Source organism: Schistocerca serialis, chromosome 2 (genome assembly GCF_023864345.2).
Source record: "Schistocerca serialis cubense isolate TAMUIC-IGC-003099 chromosome 2, iqSchSeri2.2, whole genome shotgun sequence".
Taxonomy (NCBI): domain Eukaryota; kingdom Metazoa; phylum Arthropoda; class Insecta; order Orthoptera; family Acrididae; genus Schistocerca; species Schistocerca serialis.
This window is the reverse complement of record NC_064639.1, coordinates 953,301,364-953,320,909: the sequence shown is the minus strand read 5'-3', so window position 1 is coordinate 953,320,909 and position 19,546 is coordinate 953,301,364. Positions and strand designations below refer to the sequence as shown.

Here is a 19,546-nt window from a genome sequence, read left to right as displayed (position 1 = left end):
TCCATTGTTGAGGAGCCACGTGCATTCCGCTATCCATTCAGCAGGAAGCCGCCTCTGTACAAACAGATTTATGAGTGGCATATAAAATTCTTGGAACTTGGTTGCATGTGCAAAGGAAAGAGCACTGGTCGGCCACGCACGTCTGATGAAAATGCCGAGCGTGCCCGAGATGTGTTCATAGGAGAGCTCGGAAGTCCACAAGGCCAGGAACAATCAGCTCCCTGAAACGACGGTTGGCGTCTTCTGAAACGACCACTACCTAAGAAGCTGTGCAGGTTGCAGTTACTGTAGCAGTTGCGTCCCGGCGGCCATAATAGAAGGCACGAATTTTGCGTTTCAGTTCTCCAGGCTATGGGAGAGGACCTATCTCCAAAGAAGTCATCTTTTCGGACGAAGGGTAAGGTGAACCGCCATAATGTAAGAATCTGGATGGTCACAATATCTCGGCGTCGTCGTCGAACATGAAAGAGACTCAATGAAACTGAACGTGTTTTGAACCACAAAGTTTATGGGCCTTTCTTTTTTGCGGAGGAAACTGTGACAGCAATGTCATACCTGAACATGCAGTAAACTTGGTTCTTTCGTCAACTTCACGAAGATTCCAGTGATTTCATTTCTATGTATGACGGATACCCAGCTCACGTTCACCTTGAGGTGCGGCGATATCTTAACAACACCATCCCACAACGTTGGATTGGCACAGCTGGACAAAAGATCTCGTTCATTGGTTTTGGCCTTCCAGGTCACCAGACCTTACACGTTGCGGTTTTTTTTTCTGTGGGGGTACATAAAAGATAGTCTTTGCCCCATCTGTGGCAGCTACTCTTTAAAGTCAAATCGAACTGTTGAAGCTGTCGATTCAGTAAACAGGGTGTGTGGAATAAAATGGAAGGGCGATGTCTCTCATACTTAGCCTGTAGCAAAAAATTGAAAACTTCTCTTTCTTTTTGAATCACTTTGTATTTCATCGCCGCAACTGACGGACATCTTCAGGCGCGACGAACACACTACTGAGCTATGATTGAAGCCTTTTTTCCCAGTCTAAGTAGGAAACGCGTAGGCGTCAAATTTGGGATCCTCCCGTCGTTATGGTTCAAAATGGCTCTGAGCGTTATAGGTCTTAACATCTGAGGTCATTAGTCCCCTAGAACTTAGAACAACTTAAAACTAACTAACCTAAGGACATCACACACATCCATGTCCGAGGCAGGATTCGAACCTGACACCGTAGCGGTCGCGCGGTTCCAGACTGAAGCGCCTAGAACCGTTCAGCCACACCGGCCGGCCCGTCGTTGTGATTGTGGTACAGTCGTTCCTGTTTAAGCTTTGACTAATCGATGTTCAGACTGACCGCTTGATTCATACCTAAAGGTAAGATCGAGTCAGACGTTTCCAACATGACACGATACAGCATGATCTTCTTTGGGTTGTACTTTTTGTCAGAATTAGTGGATAGGCAGGGTGTACCGCGAAAACGTCTTTATCGAGTGGCGGGTGTCAGCTTACCAACGTGTCACTGCAAAACACTATTCATATAAAATTAGCAAGAGAACATATGCCCGAAATAACTATATAAAAAAATGTTGTTCCTTGTGGCAAGTAAGTTACTTTTCCTTAAGTACTTTCCCGTTCATGCGATCAGTGTGTGATGATATGACACGGTGTTCCTTCTAGTTAGCGGCGAGTGTGAGCTGAAATAGGAATAATTTTAGTAGTGTATTTACTTCGTTTCTATTTCATTCCCCGAACGATACACTTCACTTTCCAGTTTAACGTTCATATTCCGTGCATCAAGTACAATGTTTCACTGTTTTGAGAGAACAAACGTAGCGGTGTTATACTTGAGGTCCAAAAATAACAAAGCATACCGCCAAGTATCTATTAATCTCAGAATATTGGTATTGGGATCGTGAAACACCATACGAATACGTCCGTAATTAACAAGACAGTGCAGCAAGCCCTCATATTGGAAGGACGCAGGAATAACAAGATACCTAATCATGAAAACAGCAAGAAAAACTTGCAGCATGTATGTCATGAGTTTTCTATTTCCGACGCTTTCTGTTTATTTGTTCTTTTTGTTATTACTGAAACTGGAAAAGATACCACTTGCGTGAACGACGAATGAAATACACAATAAAGAAAAAAAAATGTATTCAACACTGTCACTGGGTTTCCCTGAGAGATAATTCCAAGTTTTTGTTAGAATTTATCTGTAAATACTCTCGTCTCACTAGAGTATTTCATTGCAATCATTGATGGGAACTACACACATAAAAAAAAACCTTTACATCACCCCGGTTCCCAGAACTCCAGAAGATAGACGTTCACTTTGCATATTGTATCACAGAGACAGTCCCTTTGACTGTTCAGAGATGTCACTAAACCCGCCCAAAGATGTAAACAACCATGCATGAGCAGCGCCTATTAGACGGAGGGGGTCCGACAGCCGTTCAGTTCCAGACATTCCATCAGGAAGGAGGTACACGGCTCGTGTTGTCTGTGGTTCAACCATGCCAAGACGGTTAGACGGTCAGTACCGCGGTTCGATCGCGTCCGCATTGTTACTTTGTGTCTGGAAGGGCTCTCAACAAGGGAAGTGTCCAGGGGTCTCGGAGTTGTTGTTCGAACATGGAGGAGATACAGAGAGACAGGAACTGTCGATGATGTGCCTCGCTACTGCAGTGGATGACCGCTACCTACAGATTATGGCTCGGAGGAACCCTGACAGCAACGCCACCATGTTGAATAATACTTTTCGTGCAGCCACAGGACGTCGTGTTACGACTCAAACTGTGCGCAATAGACTGCATGATGCGCAAATTCACCCCCGACGTCCATGGCGAGGTCCATCTTTGCAACCACGATACTATGGAGCGCGGTACAGATGGACCGAACATGCCGAATGGACTGCCCAGGATTGGCATCACGTTCTCTTCACCGATGAGTGTCCCATATGCCTTCAACCAGACAATCGTCAGAGACGTGTTTGGAGGCAACCCGGTCAGACTGAACGCCTTAGACCCTGTCCAGTGACTGTAGCAAGGTGGAGATTCCCTGCTGATTTGGGGTGGCATTATGTGAGGCCGACGTACGCCGCTGGTGGTCATGGAAGGCGCCGTAACGGCTGTACGGTACGTGAATGCCATCCTCCGATCGATAGTGCAACCATATCGGCAGCATATTGGCGAGGCATTCGTCTTCATGGACGACAATTCGCGCCCCCATCGTGCACATCCTGTGAATGACTTCCTTCAGGATAACATCGCTCGTCCAGAGTGGCCAGAATGTTCTCCAGACATGAACCCTATCGACAAGCCTGGGGTAGGTTGAAAAGGGCTGTTTATGGACGACGTGACCGACCAACCACTATGAGGGATCTACGCCGAATCGCCGCTGGGGAGTGGGACAATCTGGTCAAACAGTGCCATCATGAACTTGTGGATTGTATGCCACGACGAATACAGGCATGCATCAAAGCAAGAGGACGTGCTACTGGGAATTAGACTTACCGGTATGTACAGCAATCTGGACCACCACCTCTGAAGGTCTCGCCGAATGGTGGTACAGCATGCGATGTGTGGTTTTCATGAGCAATAAAAACGGCAGAAATGATGTTTGTGTTGATCTCTATTCCAATTTTCTGTACAGTTTCCGGAATTCTCGGAACCGAGGTGATGCAAAACTTTTTTTGATGCATATATAATCATGTCAGAATTTTAAATGTATACATTACAGGAATACGTTTTAAAAATGTTTGTTTTTCAAATGTGGGACTAAGAAGCTGGGTAAAATACACTGTAAGACAAAAGCTTCACAAATTGAGCAAGCCAATAACACGTTCGTCCACCTCTGGCCCTTATGCAATCAGTTATTCGGCATGCCACTGATTGATAGAGTTGTTGGATGTCGTCCTGAGGGACATCGTGCCATTTTCTGTCCAATTGGCGCGTTATGATGTCAAAATCCCGAGTTGGTTCAAAGGTGCTCCCTATAACGCTCCAAACATTCGGGGACCTTGCTGGCCAAGGTAGGGTTTGGCAAACACGAAGGCAAGCAGTAGAAAATCTAATGTGCGCGCGGGCATTACCCGTGAGCTCAGGATGGCTTGCCATGAACGGTAACAAAACGGCATGCAGAACACCGACGACGTACCGCTATACTGTAAAGATGCCGCGGATGACAACCAAAAGTGGTGTTGCTATGAAAATAAATGGCAACTCAGGCCATCACTACTGGTTCTCGTGCCACACGGCAGGTGACAGTCGGGTTGGTATTCCACCGCTATCCACGGCATCTCCAGTCATGCCTTTGGTGGTCAGGAGATCAGTTCGAAGAGGGACTCTTCAGTGAAGACAATTCTTCTCAATAAGGTTCCAGCCCGAATGTGACCGACATTACTGCAATCTGGTTCTGTTGGTGTAGAGAAGTCAGTGGTAGGTAGTAGGCGCAAGAGGTGCCGTGAGCTCAGCGCCTTTTCTTTGAAACGACTATTAACGGTTCTCGTCGCCACTGAAGCACTATCTGCACATCGGATCGATGGTAGTGAAGAATCTGGGCTCTTAGCACCACTCCGACGATTACTCGGTCCTGTCGTCTCTCTAGGTCGACCGCTTCCTTCTTGACGTTGTGTTCGGCCATGGTTCACCATTCCCGCCAACATCCAAACGTCGAGCGATTCGCCGATTTCTCCAATCTTCTTCTTTGACCCCAGTTACACGTTTTCCTCAAATGCTGACATCTGCGTATATTTCCAGAATGAGATTTTCACTCTGCAGCGGAATGTGCCCTGTTATGAAACTTCCCTGGCAGTCTAAAACTGTGTGCCGGACCGAGACTCGAACTCGGGACCTTTGCCTTTCGCGGGCAAGTGCTCCACCATCTGTGTTACCGAAGCACGACTCGCAGAAGAGCTTCTGTGAAATTGGGAAAGTAGGAGACGAGGTACTGGAGGAAGTAAAGCTGTGAGGACGGGGCGTGAGTCGTGCTTGGGTAGCTCAGATGGTAGAGCAGTTGCCCGCGAAAGGCAAAGATCCCGAGTTCGAGTCTCGGTCCGGCACACAGTTTTAATCTGCCAGGAAAGTTTCATCTGCGTATATTGTTCACACTCGTGACTGTGAGGCATAGTTACTGTCCAAATTAGTACAAGGAATGAAGATCCCAAAGGCCTTATGCCCTAGCATCGACATGTCCCCTGTTTACTACTCTTACCAGCTGCACGGTGAAATCGCGCTGCAGCGTCACACATTCGTCCATCGGCCGTCAAAGTTTACATTTTGAATTTTCCGTCGATACCTGTACGAATATCAGTTCGTGACCATTTTACATAACTCTTCGTGGTTCGTGGTGTGTTGTTCCTTTTTTTTTTTTTTTGGTCTTAGAGTGTATTTACTTCACAAGCGATGTAGCTTGGTGTTAAAAACTAGCATGAGTGGGGCGCCAAACCCCACTTCCGCTGATGGGCCAAACACCACTTCCTCTGATGGGACTCTAAAGGAAGGTATGTTTAGGCTTGACACTATTGGCTAGCCGTCATAAGTCTTTGATTAGCCGCAATTCCAACATCCTGTGCCGTCTCCACGAATTATTAGACTCCTCTTACTCGACCTTCCTCTATTTTAGATTAATGCAAAAGGCCTTGAGTGCTGCGACTAATATAGGAGCAACATTACGACAAAGATAAATGCGCCTTTTAAAGGTCAGGGTTGCAGAGACGCTTTTTTCAGTTTTACAGAAGAAACTCTGATGATAATTGCGGAAGCAGAGACGCACGTGCGGCAGCACACACCTGCTCGCCGCTTTGCGCTGAACTTTTAATAGCCGTGGTGCAACGCAGCACGACACGACACGCTTATAGCGGTACACGGCTAGGCTGCAGCTGTGCGCTGAGAGCATAAAAGCCGTAGAGGTGACCGCGGTCTACGGAAAGGAAGAATTCGTCGGATAGTCGAAGGGAACGGGACAGTTTACGGCCTTTCCCTACTATCGAAATACTGACATTCTGATCCAGGTCTGTGACCTTAAATGAATAGTGGAAAAGAAAACATAAGTTAAATTTATAACACATGTTTTTTTAACACATTTTTACAACAGATCCTACAAACGAAGTCTGTTCAGAAGAAAACCAAACTTTCTTCTCCTTCTTCCTTCTATGTTAGAGCCTGTTTCTTTCAGTACCCCTCAGTCTAGCCTGAATTTGTCGCTCCATCTTCTCCTTGGGCTGTCGATACTTCTTTTACCAGCTGGTAATTTATTTCTTACAATTTTCACAATCTTCCGTTCATCCATCCTGTTTGTGTGTTCGTTCCATTCCTAATTTCTCTTATGTACCCACTCATTAATGGGGTCCACGTTGCATCAGTTTCTAATGCTTTCACTTTTCTATCTCGCAGTGTCTTCCCTGTGATCCTTCGAAGAATTTTTCCAAAAGTATTTTTGTTTCTGATGTTTCCGGTCTCGTCTCAAAGCTCATTATTGTTTTTCCTTTACGTTTGTTTTTTCCAAATAGCATCATTTCAAAGCCCTGCCACTTTGTTTGCATTTTCTACTTGCTCTCTGACTTCCTTTTCGACATGTTCGCTACTGCGCAGTAAAATACGGAGATATTTTAATGTCATTCATTAACTGTTGAACAATTTTTTCATCCACTTCCAGTTTACATCTAATTGGTTCAACAGGTGTGATCATACTTTTGGTGTTTGAGTGGATACGACCATTTTTAGGTTTTGGCTGCCACGTGGAATGTATGTAGTAAAAATTTCAGCGGGTTGTCTTCGCTGTTTTCGAGCAGAACTGCATCGTTAGCACAACAAATGGCTGTTAACTTCTTCATCCCCCATTCTATACCCACTGTCAGCCAATGCTTTCTTTATCACCTCGTCATGACTGTGTAAAAAAATAGTGGGCGCACAGAGTCACCTTGTCTAATACCACTATTAACTGCAATGCAGCTAGTTAACTTGGAACCAATTTTCGTCTTCATGTCCTTGTTGCAATAAATATCTTCAATTGTCTTCGTTAAGTAAGAAGGAATCCCCCGTTTGTGGAGCAGGTGTACCACATCTGTTAACTGAATCCTATCGATAGCCTACTGTACATCAATAAAACAAAGATAAGCTGGTCTATTGTATTCAGTGGACGTCTCTACAACATGTCTAAGAATATTGCCTCTGTTCCATGACCTACTAAATCTAAATCAATACTGCTCCTCTGCAAGAATTGTAAGGCTTTTTATTTTATTTCCTATTATATTTGTTATGAGCTTAAGAACTTAACTCATTAGATTTTCCCCTCTTTAGCTCGACGGGTCTTTCTTCTTTCCTTCTTTGTACGTGAGAATTGTTATTATTTTATTCGTTTTATTAATTTTGCAGATTAGTGGCCTTGTCCCCTTCACGGAACTCAACTCCCCTTCTCACACATTTTTCCCAACGGTGTTTCCAATTATTGAAGCACTCCTGGATAACTTCATTTGAGATAACATCAAGGTCTGTGACGAAATTTTTTTGATGTCGTTAATACTCTAAAAATGGCTTCCTTTTAGCACTGATTTTAATTTCGGAAATGAGGAGTCAGGTCTGGCGAGTAAGAAGGCTGCGGGACGACAGTCATCTGATTTTTGGCACAAAACTGGCGAACTGACGCAGCTGAGTTTGCGGACTCACTGTCGTGGTTCCAGAACCACAAACTTCCTCGCCACAAATCAGGCCTCTTTGCGGATTTTTTTCTCGTTATCATTTCAAAACAGTCAGTATGCGATTTGCATGCACCGAATCGCTGATTTTCGGAACGTGTGACTCACCAGTGGGAGTGGAAGGACCTCCCGGTGGCGGAACATCTTCAACCGACCGATGAGCGATTTTAAATCGTGGAAACTACTTGTACAATGGCATATCAGAAAGTCTTTGCCCTATTTACGTACAGATAATGATAAATGTACATCACATTCTACGTACCTTACACTATTTTTCCACATAGCCCTCACACCGGTTCGCACATTTGTCCCATCGTAGCACTAAATTTAAGATGACCCTGCGAGAGAATTCGTCCGGCTGATTACGGAACCATCGTCGGACTGCTGTCTTGGCTTCATCGTTACTTGTAAATCGCTGTCCTGCCAGGAACTTCTTCAGCCGTCCGAAAACTTGGAAGTCACTAAGAGCGAGGTCTGGACGGTATGGTCGGTGGTCCAGAATCTCCCGGTGAAATGCATGTAGCTTTCGGCAGGTGTGGTTGCCACATGTGGTCTCGCATTGTCGTGAAGCAGAATCACGCTATCCACATCGAGATTCCCTCGGCGCGTTCGCCTGATGGCAGCCCTCAGACGTGACAGCGTGGAACAATAACTGTTAGCATTGACCGTTGCACCTTGTGGCATGAAATCCATCAGGAGCGGTCCACAGCTACCCCAGAAAGCCGTTAACATCAGCCGAACCCGGATGTTTCCTCACCATGCTCTACTGTGCTTGAGAAGTGCAGTATCCAGGTTTCATTGCCAATAACAATGCGGTGCAGGAAACCTTCTCACTTCTCCCTGGAGTACCATTCCAGATGATTCAATGAAGACAATCATTCGGCTGCGTTTCACCAGCTTCTTAGGTGCCCACCGACACGCTGCGTTTCACCAGCTTCTTAGGTGCCCACCGACACGTAACCTTCCGGTACCCTAACGACCAGTGAATACAACGGCCTTGTCTCAGTGGTAACACCGGTTCCCGTCAGATCACTGAAGTTAAGCACTGTTGGGCTGGCTTAGCACTTGGATGGGTGACCATCCGGTCTGCCGAGCGCTGTTGGCAAGCGGGGTGCACTTAACCCGTTGTGAGGCAAACTGAGGAGCTACTTGATTGAGAAGTAGCGGTTCCGGTCTCGTAAACTGACAAAATGGCCGAAAGAGCCGTGTGCTGACCACATGCCTCTCCATATCAGCATCCAGAGACGCCTGGGGTCTGAGGATGACACGGCGGCCTTCATGGCCTGGTCGGGCGGTGTGTAATTAATTTTTAAGGGCCCGTGAACTATGTCGTAAGCACTCCGATACGATATACGAGGTGTGGCTAGAAAAAAACCGGACTAGTACTGGTGAAACAATAAAACGAATGCAATAAGGCTGAAAGTCGCGTGGCCTGTCACGTGACTCTCTCTCCGCCTACTGCTCGAGTTTCATCTGCCTCCTGCACTCAGTCTGGCCGTGGCGTCTGTTTTAAGTAGTTGACGTTTTGTCTGTGCGTCGGAAAATGTTGAGTATACAGAAAGAACAGCGTGTTAACATCAAATTTTGTTTCAAACTAGGAAAATCTGCAAGTGAAACGTTTGTAATGTTACAACAAGTGTACGGCGATGATTGTTTATCGCGAACACAAGTGTTTGAGTGGTTTAAGCCATTTAAAGATGGCCGCGAAGACACCAGTGATGACACTCGTACTGGCAGACCATTGTCAGCAAAAACTGATGCAAACATTGAAAAAATCGGTAAACTTGTTCGACAAGATCGCCGTTTAACAATCAGAGCAGTGTCTGAGTTAACAGGAGTTGAGAAGGAAAGTGTTAGGCAGATTCTTCATGAAAGTTTCAACATGAACAAAGTGTGTTCAAAAATGGTTCCAAAGTGTCTCACAATTGAACAGAAGGAACGCCGAAGAATGATTTGTTCTGACATCCTGGAAAACATTGAAGGTGATCCCACCTTCTTACAAAATGTTATTACTTGCGATGAATCGTGGTTTTTTACTTACGATCCCGAAACTAAACGCCAATCGATTCATTGGAAAACTCCTGGTTCTCCACGACAAAAAAAAGCACGAATGTCAAAATCGAAATTCAAGGCAATGATGATTGTTTTTTTTGACATCAAAGGGATTGTGCACATTGATTGGGTACCAGAGGGACAAACAGTGAATCAGCATTACTACATTAGCGTCCTGGCTACCCTACGTGAGCGAGTACGGAGAAAACGGAACGATTTGTGGAGAAAAAAGTCATGGATCCTTCACCAAGACAATGCCCCAGCTCACAGTGCGTTGTCAGGGAAGACGTTTTTGGCAAAACACAACATTCCCATCTTAGATCATCCACCCTACTCACCTGATTTGGCTCCCTGTGACTTTTTTCTTTTCCCTAAAGTCAAGTCAGCTTTGAAAGGAACTAGATTTGAGACTGTTGAAGTAGTAAAAGAAAAAGCGACGGAAGTAATGTATGGACTTACCGAAAATGATCTGCAGCATTGCTATGAACAGTGGAAAATTCGTATGGAGCGGTGTAGAGACCGAGGAGGAGAGTACATTGAAGGAGATAACATGAAATTGTAAATAATTGTAAATAAATGTTTTTTCCAGCATCAGTCCGGTTTTTTTCTAGCCGCACCTCGTATCAAACTCCCGGGAAATGGCGTGATGTGCCCATATGTGCACTGAATTTCCCTGTATATTTCGATGGACACTCATCGCTTGCTCCATAGGAAACGAATCGCAATTCGTTTTTCTAAGGCCGTGGACGTATGAAGCACAACCGCCATCTTTAACAACTGATAGCAGCGCCGTGCGGCGGAGTTGCCGTTAGATAATACCGGCCGAACCAAGAAAGATCCAACACTGGGAACAGACATGCTGACTTCGCATTTACAGCCGTAATTTGGCTAAAACGGTAAAGACGTTCTGATTTGCCCTCGTAACATGGCCTATGTCCCAGAGTTTCATATCCGTAAGCTTGGTTAGAATGTTGAAACGTTTCTGTAACAGTTTTCCCTGGTTCCACCGAAAATTTTTAGTTGTATCATTGCTCTAGAAAACCACCCATTTCACAGATCGCCACTAACATTTAAACATGTTTCAGTCAAACAACAATATCACGGAAACTAACGAGATATCAGCATCCCAAAAACACTTGGTTACAAAGCAGGTAACGCGCAAGGCAGTGCTACCAAACGCATATCAGTAATTATCTCCGCTGGCACGTAAATCAAAATGTTAGAGAACTGTCTGACACACCATTAGTCATTTGCGTTGTGCAACAAACATGTTTTACATTGGAAATTACAATTATGCAGGGGTCAATATTGAACACTGTACGTAATTAAAACACACGATATTACAGTATCACAAGTTATATTATTATACTGTTGAAGTTTGTAAGGCAAGCAAAGAAAGAAACACGAAATTCTATTGTATTTTAATTTTGCGTGCCAGTATGTGTCATTGTGACAGTCTATGGGTTTGTGGCTGGTTGCATCATGAGAAGATTTTTTGTGGGGACGTGTCCAGCTGTCGCTGATTATTTAGAGCCAGCTGTAGATTTTAAGCTAAATGTCTGTTTACCTCAAGTGCTTCTAAAATGCTAAGTGTCCTTCCATTGTTGGCTATATGTAGCACTTCTTGGTGGACTCGGTATCTGTGTCCTTACTTCAGCACCTGCTCGGCAATGGTGTAGTAGTCCGACCTACGTAACCTCCAGCTGCGTTCGTGTCCAATCAGCATAGTTGCTATAACCCTGCCTATATATATATATATATATATATATATATATATATATATATATATATATATATATATAAAATTATGTGCGATTGGACCCATACGGATCACGCAAAGCTTTTCCGATTCAATTTTTTAATTCTCCAAACTTCTCTCATTCTTTCCCCATGAATTATCTTTCTTTCCTCTGTCCATTTTGTCCCCTGTCTCTTGCAAACTTCATTCTCGGGTTGTACATTCCAACTATTGATTTTTTGCCTGTATACATTTCTGTTTATAACTTCTGAAGAATTTATTTGTGCATTTGGTAGATCTGTTTTGGTTTCTTGTATCCAGGGTATGGTTTTCAATTTTTCAATGTATATTAAAATTTTGTGGGAGAGTCTGGGTGTTGGGAGTCTGTGGATATGACCGTAAAATTTTAGTCTTCTTTTCCGGATGTCTGCGGCGAGGTTAGATAATTTTTCTGTAGTTTTCCGAGACTGTAACCTGTATCCATCTTCCGTTCTTTTTGGGCCAAGAATCTTTCTGATAATTTTGCGTTCCTCTTTCAGGATGCCTTCCAGGTCGCCTTTTCTATGGAGTGTGAATGTTTCGCTGGCATATAGTGCTTCGGGCTTGATTACTGTATTGTAGTGTCGTATTTTTGAGTGAATGGAGAGACACTTTTTATTGTAGATGTTGTGGGTTTTCCAGTATGCTCTTTTCAGTTTTTGCAGTCGAACTTTTTGTGCAGTTTTCTCTCCCCCTGTGGGTTCTAGGACCTCGCCTATATATATATATATATATATATATATATATATATATATATATATATATATTTCTTACCGTCATTGCAAGTGATTTTATAGACACCAATAGACACCACTATTACTTAATAAATCGGTTCCTGTTGAATAAGATATGAGCTGTAGTATCTTTTATTTGGAATGAAGTTTTATAATTGCTAGATCTGGGAGTTTTGGCTAAATATGGGGTTGTACACCAGTTTGTTTTAGATGTGAATGTTGCTACAGAGGGGGCATATACATGGGGCAACATCTTTCTTTTTTGTCTCTTGTGAAGAATGTTGTCAATTAAGTCAGGGATGTTGTCTATTTCTATTTGAGAATTATTTGACATTGTTGTGGATGTGATACGATGTACCGTGGAATAGAAGGGAGCGTGTTTGTGTGTTATTGTGTGTTCTGAACAAGAAGATATTACCAGTCTGTTGTTGTGGGTTTTCTACAAATTTTGAAACTCTGTATATTTGTAGTGCTATCTACGTTAAGGTCTAAGAAGTTAATGGATTTTTCAGCCATGGTGAACTGTATGTTTTTGTGTTGTGAGTTTAGATGTCCTAGTAATGTGTTCAGTTGTCTTTTGGCAGCACTTCACAGACACAGTACATCAGCTACATAACTGCACCAATACTTGATGTTATCACTGAGAAATTTGTTATTCATGAACTGTTTTTCGGAATGGTTCATGAAAATTTCTGCTAAAGGAGGGCTGAAGGGAGTCGCCATTGCCAAGTCATCTAGCTGTTTGTGTAGAATACCATCCAATTGAAAACAATTTTGTTGCAAATGTAGCTGGGTGGCCAGTCTTATGTCTTACAACTAGTCAGTTTGTTTCCTGAAGATGGCTCAATAAGCCGAAAATTATAGTCAGAAATAAACAAAAAATCAGTAGAAAAAAATCAGTTTACTACTAACAAGAAGTGACGAAAACAATCCATAAGTAGGATCAAAATGTTTGGTTCTTTCCAACAGACCTCGGATTCTCAAGTTCAAGAAATTATCGATGCACACTCTCGAAAATTTCTATGGTACGAATGTCAGTCGCCCGCATCTCGTGGTCGTGCGGTAGCGTTCTCGCTTCCCACGCCCGGGTTCCCGGGTTCGATTCCCGGCGGGGTCACGGATTTTCTCTGCCTCGTGATGGCTGGGTGTTGTGTGCTGTCCTTAGGTTAGTTAGGTTTAAGTAGTTCTAAGTTCTAGGGGACTGATGACCATAGATGTTAAGTCCCATAGTGCTCAGAGCCATTTGAATGTCAGTCGCGGTCTCAGGAGTTCTTGTGACAGTCTCTTCACTGTTGTTCACTACCGCGAGCTCGATGCTGACTGGTCGCCGTTTAGTAGCTTCATCCCCTGTGCTGCTGTGTCCTTACTATCAGACTGTAGTTCCTCGCGGAAGCGAACAACAGCGAAGAGGTGGTCACATGAATTGCTGAGACCGCGATTGACCTCGCATCGATAATTTCTTGAAATTGACAGTCCGATGTCTGTTCAGGAAATAACCTAATAGTATATATATGTATATATTGGTTTGGTGCATAAAGTCGTAGCATTTTGTCAGAACTCTCGAGTCATGTTCGGAGCGCATTTTTATCCGGTGGGGAAGTTCCTTCCTTGAAGGTTGTTCGATAGAGAGCGGAAAGGGTGAAAATATGAGGGCGCGAGATGAAATGAATAAGATGGGTGCGACATGACTTCCCAACCCAACTCCTGTATAGTATTTTCTGTCAGTTAGCAGCATGCGGGGGCGTTATCGTGAAGTAGCATCACTTCATGCAGCCTCCCTGTTGGTTGTTCTTGGGTTGAGTCTGCAAGACGTCTCAGTTGTTGACGATAAATGTCAGCAGTGATGGTTACCCCTCGGGGAACTAATTCGTACTACTCCACTTGAGCTGGAGGGTTTCTGGCGCCAGGCGATATCGAGTCTTACTTCCATCTTTGATCGCTCTCCCTGTGCCTTGTTCTCTTTGCGTCTTTGAGACAGGCCATTTATGGTGGCGCGCGTGCGCAAGTCAAGGAGAGTGGGTCCGCGCATGAGCCGAGTCAGTCTGTGACGTGGCGTACTTTCGATGTTGTCATTGTGGGGAGTTGGCGACACCATGTCACACGGCCGTATGCCGTGAGGACCAGTTGAGTTGGAGCAACGAAGAAGCATGGGCCGCTGCCGGAAAGTATTACAGTTGTATTGACAAGGCTGGCCAGTGGCGACCAGGACTTGCTAGTATCTCGAGAGCTATGTGAATGGATGGCGTGTGAATTTCACATGAAGAAGAAAAAATTAATCGCTAAACTTTCGTGGTGGGTACCTCCTTCTATATATAGTGAATATTATTGTGTACTTAAGGACTGTTGACTGTTGCAGTTGCTTGTGTTAGTGGCTAGCAAAACATTCACTGCAGTGGTGGCGAGGCGAGTTATATGTTCTGGAACGGCCATGAAATTATGTTACTAAAGTGGCTAGAAATAGCTCCTCGCATTTGTAAGTTTGGATTTGGTGCTTAGTGGCACGCTGAAGGTAGCTGGTTCACTTGAGCGTCATTTCTTAATTAAGTTATAGATTTAGAATTTTTTGGTTTTAGGAATTAGTGGTAGTTGTTGTTTCTTAATAATTTCTTGTGTGTATGGAAGGCAAGTTCGCCATGATAAATATAGGTCACATTGTGTTTTATGGTCGGATAGAGGCCGTCTGTATTTTGGTCTGTGGCCATAGGGGCCGTGCTTATTGCATTAGCGACCTATTGAAGTGACAGTAGTTTTCTATTGCAATTTCAAATACCTATCTGAAGGTTGATTGTCACGTTAGGTACTGCACGTTTGATATATGTGGTGTCAGCCATTCAGCAAAGACAGATTATCTTGTAAGGTGGACCTTAAGTCATTGAGTGTCGACTGACACATCTTTTCACGTAGTGTCTAGATTTTTTTATCAAAGGAAACTAAGCTCCTTAATTCTGTTAATTGGTTGACTTGTAACATGTTTATATTAAGGTATTGCTTTTCTATATATATATATATATATATATATATATATATATATATATATATATATATATATATATATATATATATATATATATATATATATATATATATATATATTGTGTAACTTGTATATACTACAGTGTGGTTGCCGCTCATCTTTTCCTGTTTTCAGAAACGTGTATAGTGGTCGAAGCGAGCAAACCTCGCCCCGCGAGCTTGCAATGTGACGGACCCCGATAACGCGCGATTTCTCTATTCCATTCAACGAGTGGCTTATATTAGGTAGAAGATTTCCTACTGCCAAAAGTTGAGTATAAGTTCACCCTTTGGATCGTGTGTTTGTGAAATCGGAATAGATTAACGTTTGCTCGCGTCCACCACATGTTCATCAAAATGACATTTTGCCTTAAGCTTGGATAAAGTCTATAATCTTCCGGACATTGAGTGTAGTGGAATGCTAAGTGTAAACAGAACAATTAATAGTACCCTTCGGGTCAGATAGCCTCCAATTAATTTTACCTTTTCAGTAAGTGTAAAACTGAGTGAGAAAGGCGATAGCCGACATTGTAAACATTTGGTTATCTATTTCACCTATTATTTTGGTCGTTGTTACCGGCACGTAAAGGGGCCGTTGTCACAAGTGTGACGGTTAATATTGTAAGTACTAATTGTGGATGGGGCCTTGATATACATATGTTGTTAATTGATTATTACTGCTGATGAATTCATGTGTATGTGTGATCAGTAAAGAAGTGTTGCAACTTCAAACTTGTCTTACTGGTATTCAAGGTTAGAGTGTGCAATCGCCACACCACCACACAGTCGCTTTTCCACCAGATGCATATCATTATATTTTGTGAATGCGTGCAGGTCTTTGTACAGGGAGTTGCTGCTTTGTTTGGACTCAACTATTCCTCTTTTCCTTATGTTGGCATAAAGACACCATTTCTTGTCACCAGTAACGATACAGGGTAGGAATGGTCGGTGTTGTTCACGAGTCAGAAGACGAAAAAGCAGAGATGCACTTATGGCCATCCGTTGATTTTTGTGATTTTGGCTTAGAGCATGCGGTACCCATACACCCGCTTTTTGAACCTTCCCCTTTGCATAAAAATGTCACACAACGGTGGAATGATCACAGTTCATCACACGTGTCAGTTTCTCGAGTAGACCGACGTGGGTAATTGTGAATTAATGTATTGAAACGATCTGCACCAAACCCCGAGGGTCTTTCTCAATGTTGAGAGACACTGTCAAAACGATCCTCCTTAAAATGATAAAAGCACTTTATTGCCGTGCTCTGTGCGATGGCATTACCCCCGTAAACAGTGCAAAAATTTCTGGCTGCCTCCGCTGCCGTCACCCCTCTACTGAACTCATACAGAAGAGTATGCCGGAAGTGTTCCGATTTCTCCACTTGGCACTCCATCCTCTAGCGTCCACAGCTCCACTCATTATCTCCAGATGGTAAAATGACAATATGTAAGCATCGAACCGGCTTTGGACAGCGCAGTGCAACATCCCCATGACTACCTGCCGTCTCCGCATTGTGGAGAGGGAACGTCAGCAGCGGACGAGGCCAGTGTTGTAGGCCCGTTTCCCACCGTACACCTGTCTCTAGTTCAGGGCCTCCCACCGATGACCAGTCTGGCAAAGGTCAACGGGCGAGACTACCGCTCTCCGAAGGCCGGAACAAACTCGTCATTCGGCTGCCTTGGAGTAACAGTTCGCCGATTGCGAGGCAATACCAATTTCGACTTTGCAGGCACTCAACTGTAAAATGGAGGCTATCGGAACACCCATACTGACGTATGATTCGGAACTTAACCGGGTGTCAATCACAGTCTGATGTGTAACATGTTATAAGTAAACGAAGTTAATACAGTGAACCACGAGCTTCTACCGGCGTACCGAATGTTCAAATAACTTACGGGAACACAACCGGGCAGTACGTCGACACCCGCCGATTTTTTGACAGGGGAACAACCGGTCATTTTCAAGAAACACATGGAATGACGGAACGCTGAACCAAACGAAGGTGCGTACAGAGAGAAGACACGCACTTAAACAACTAGTGTCACCACAGCACCAAAGATGACCTAGGTCAGTTGTTGAGATTGAAAGAGCATGTGAGATTGTAAACAGGGAGGTAGATTTTTACAAAAATCCTGTTTTGAATCCAGCTGTTTTTCCCCCTGGCAAACAACAAAGAGACAGAATCTACATCTACATCAACTCTTTGGTGTGACGTCATAAGCGAGTGACTGCGTGTGAGATCGCTCTCTAAGTTTTTATATACTCGTATTTTTAGGTTTCAGATGCATATTTTAACGGTTTTTGTGATAATATTTACTATATAAGTGACTTATTAGTGGTTTCTTCATTCACCTCTGCCTTTCTTGTGTTGTGACCTGATATTTGTGAGTGTTTCGTATCGAGCAACTTAACCTCTTACCTGTGTTTACATTCCGCGCTGACCAGTTGCAGCTGTAGCGGCGCATCGAAAGCTAAGTACTAATTAATTGTTTGTGCATAGTGGTTTATTTAGGAACTTTAGTAGTCTTCAACCGGTGTTCTTGGTGCTTTATGGTAAAATAATTTCAGAAGAACCTTTTGGGAACTGTTTTCAGTTTCGTTACTGTGTCATTAGACGTTTGATTCTCTTTCTGTATTAGTCTTTTGTTATATTCTCATTTGTTGTTGATTAATACTGTTAATAATAGTAGTTACTTCCCTTGTAGGGTAAGTTTGTGATTATTGTAGTCAGGTTTTTAACATCTTCTTATTGTAGTAGTGGAACTTAGATAAAGTAGTTTTCTTGTTTCAATAAGTGTAAAATTTTACCATGAGTGAGAAGTGTGGGCTTTGCCGTAGGTTCGTGAGTAGTAGTGGATTGCGGTGTGAGACTTGTTCGAAGTATTTTCACGGGGGGGAATGCAGTGGGGAAGCCAGTGGGCATTCTGGTGAGATCCTCTCCTGGAACTGCAGGTTATGTAGCAACAGTAAGCTGATAGAGAGCAGGAGCGTAAGATTTGTACAGCTGAAAAACGCACAGGAGGAGCTAGATAGGATGAGGAGGGAGAAGGGGGTTGGGGAATGGAAGCCGGCTGTTGGCAAGAGATCTGCTAGGAGAAGAAGATTTTCAAATAGTTTTACTGTTGGTGTTTGCAATACATATGACCAACTGTCAGAGTCTAGTGGAGAGGAATCACTAGTAGCTGTAGATGTAGGAAGTATGCAGCAGACCTCAGCAGTTACGGTGGCTAGGGCAGTTGCAAAGTCTAAGAGAAAGAAGAAGGTTCTGCTGTTAGGTAGTTCTCATGGCAGAGGTGTAGGCCAGCAGTTGCAGGAAGTGTTGAGGAGTGAGTACCAGGTCACCAGCATTGTGAAGCCTAATGCAGGATTGGCTCAGGTGACTGTTAACATAGGGGGGTTATGTAGGGATTTTACTAAAGAGGATCAGGTAGTGATTGTGGGTGTGGCTGGTACTAGTATTGATAGGGATGGGGAATATGACATAGATGGTGACCTGGAAAAGATAGCCACTCAGACTGGCAACACGAATGTGCATTTCGTGAAACTGTTTCAGCGTCACGATCGGCCTCATCTTAATACAGCCGTCAGGCGTAATAACATGAGACTTGGGGGTACGCTGATGACAGAAAGCATGGGTCACATTTCAGTGGTGTCGGTGGAGTCTATCAGCAGGATGGGTTTCACTAGACATGGCCTGTACCCCAACAGGTATGGGAAGGGGAGGTTGGCAAAGCTTATAGGTGACAGCAAAAGTGGGGGTGGTGGGATCACTCATGGGAAAATTCCTGCAGTAGTGGGTGTTAGAGCTGCACCTTTTTTGACTGAAGTCAGCTGATAGGTATTCCTACTTAAGGGAAGGCTCTCTAACAAAGGAACCACTTTTGACAAAGCTTAGGTATCCGAGTAATGAGGGAATTAGTATATTTCATCAAAATATACAAGGTATTAGAGATAAAGTTAGTGAACTGCTGATAGATGTTGACTCTGAAATTATTGGTATATCTGAACACTTCTTAAATAAGGAGACAATTCAGAGGCTTCCTTTACCAGGATATAGGTTGGCTGGCAGCTTTTCTAGGAGCTCGTTGCGGTGTTGGGAGTAGCAATGTAGGTGAAAAACGGCATCCCATTTGAGTCAATTGGTGTTTCAAAGTACTGCACTGAAAAGGTGTTTGAATGTTGTGCAGGTTTGGTTAAATTTAATGGAGCTAAACTTCTAACTGTTGTTATTTATAGATCCCCAGACGCCGATTTCACAACATTTTTGCTAAAGCTATA

The 19,546-nt window shown here is 43.7% G+C and overlaps 1 protein-coding gene and 1 pseudogene across 2 annotated transcripts in view; one reads left to right on the top strand and one right to left on the bottom strand.

Moving 5' to 3' along the window:
- The window catches only part of LOC126458331 (uncharacterized), a 499,515-nt gene that overhangs the window by 367,908 nt on the left and 112,061 nt on the right, over positions 1 to 19,546 (bottom strand). The gene's annotated exons all lie outside the window — the stretch shown is intronic.
- Positions 8,681 to 8,798, top strand: LOC126459161 (5S ribosomal RNA; annotated as a pseudogene).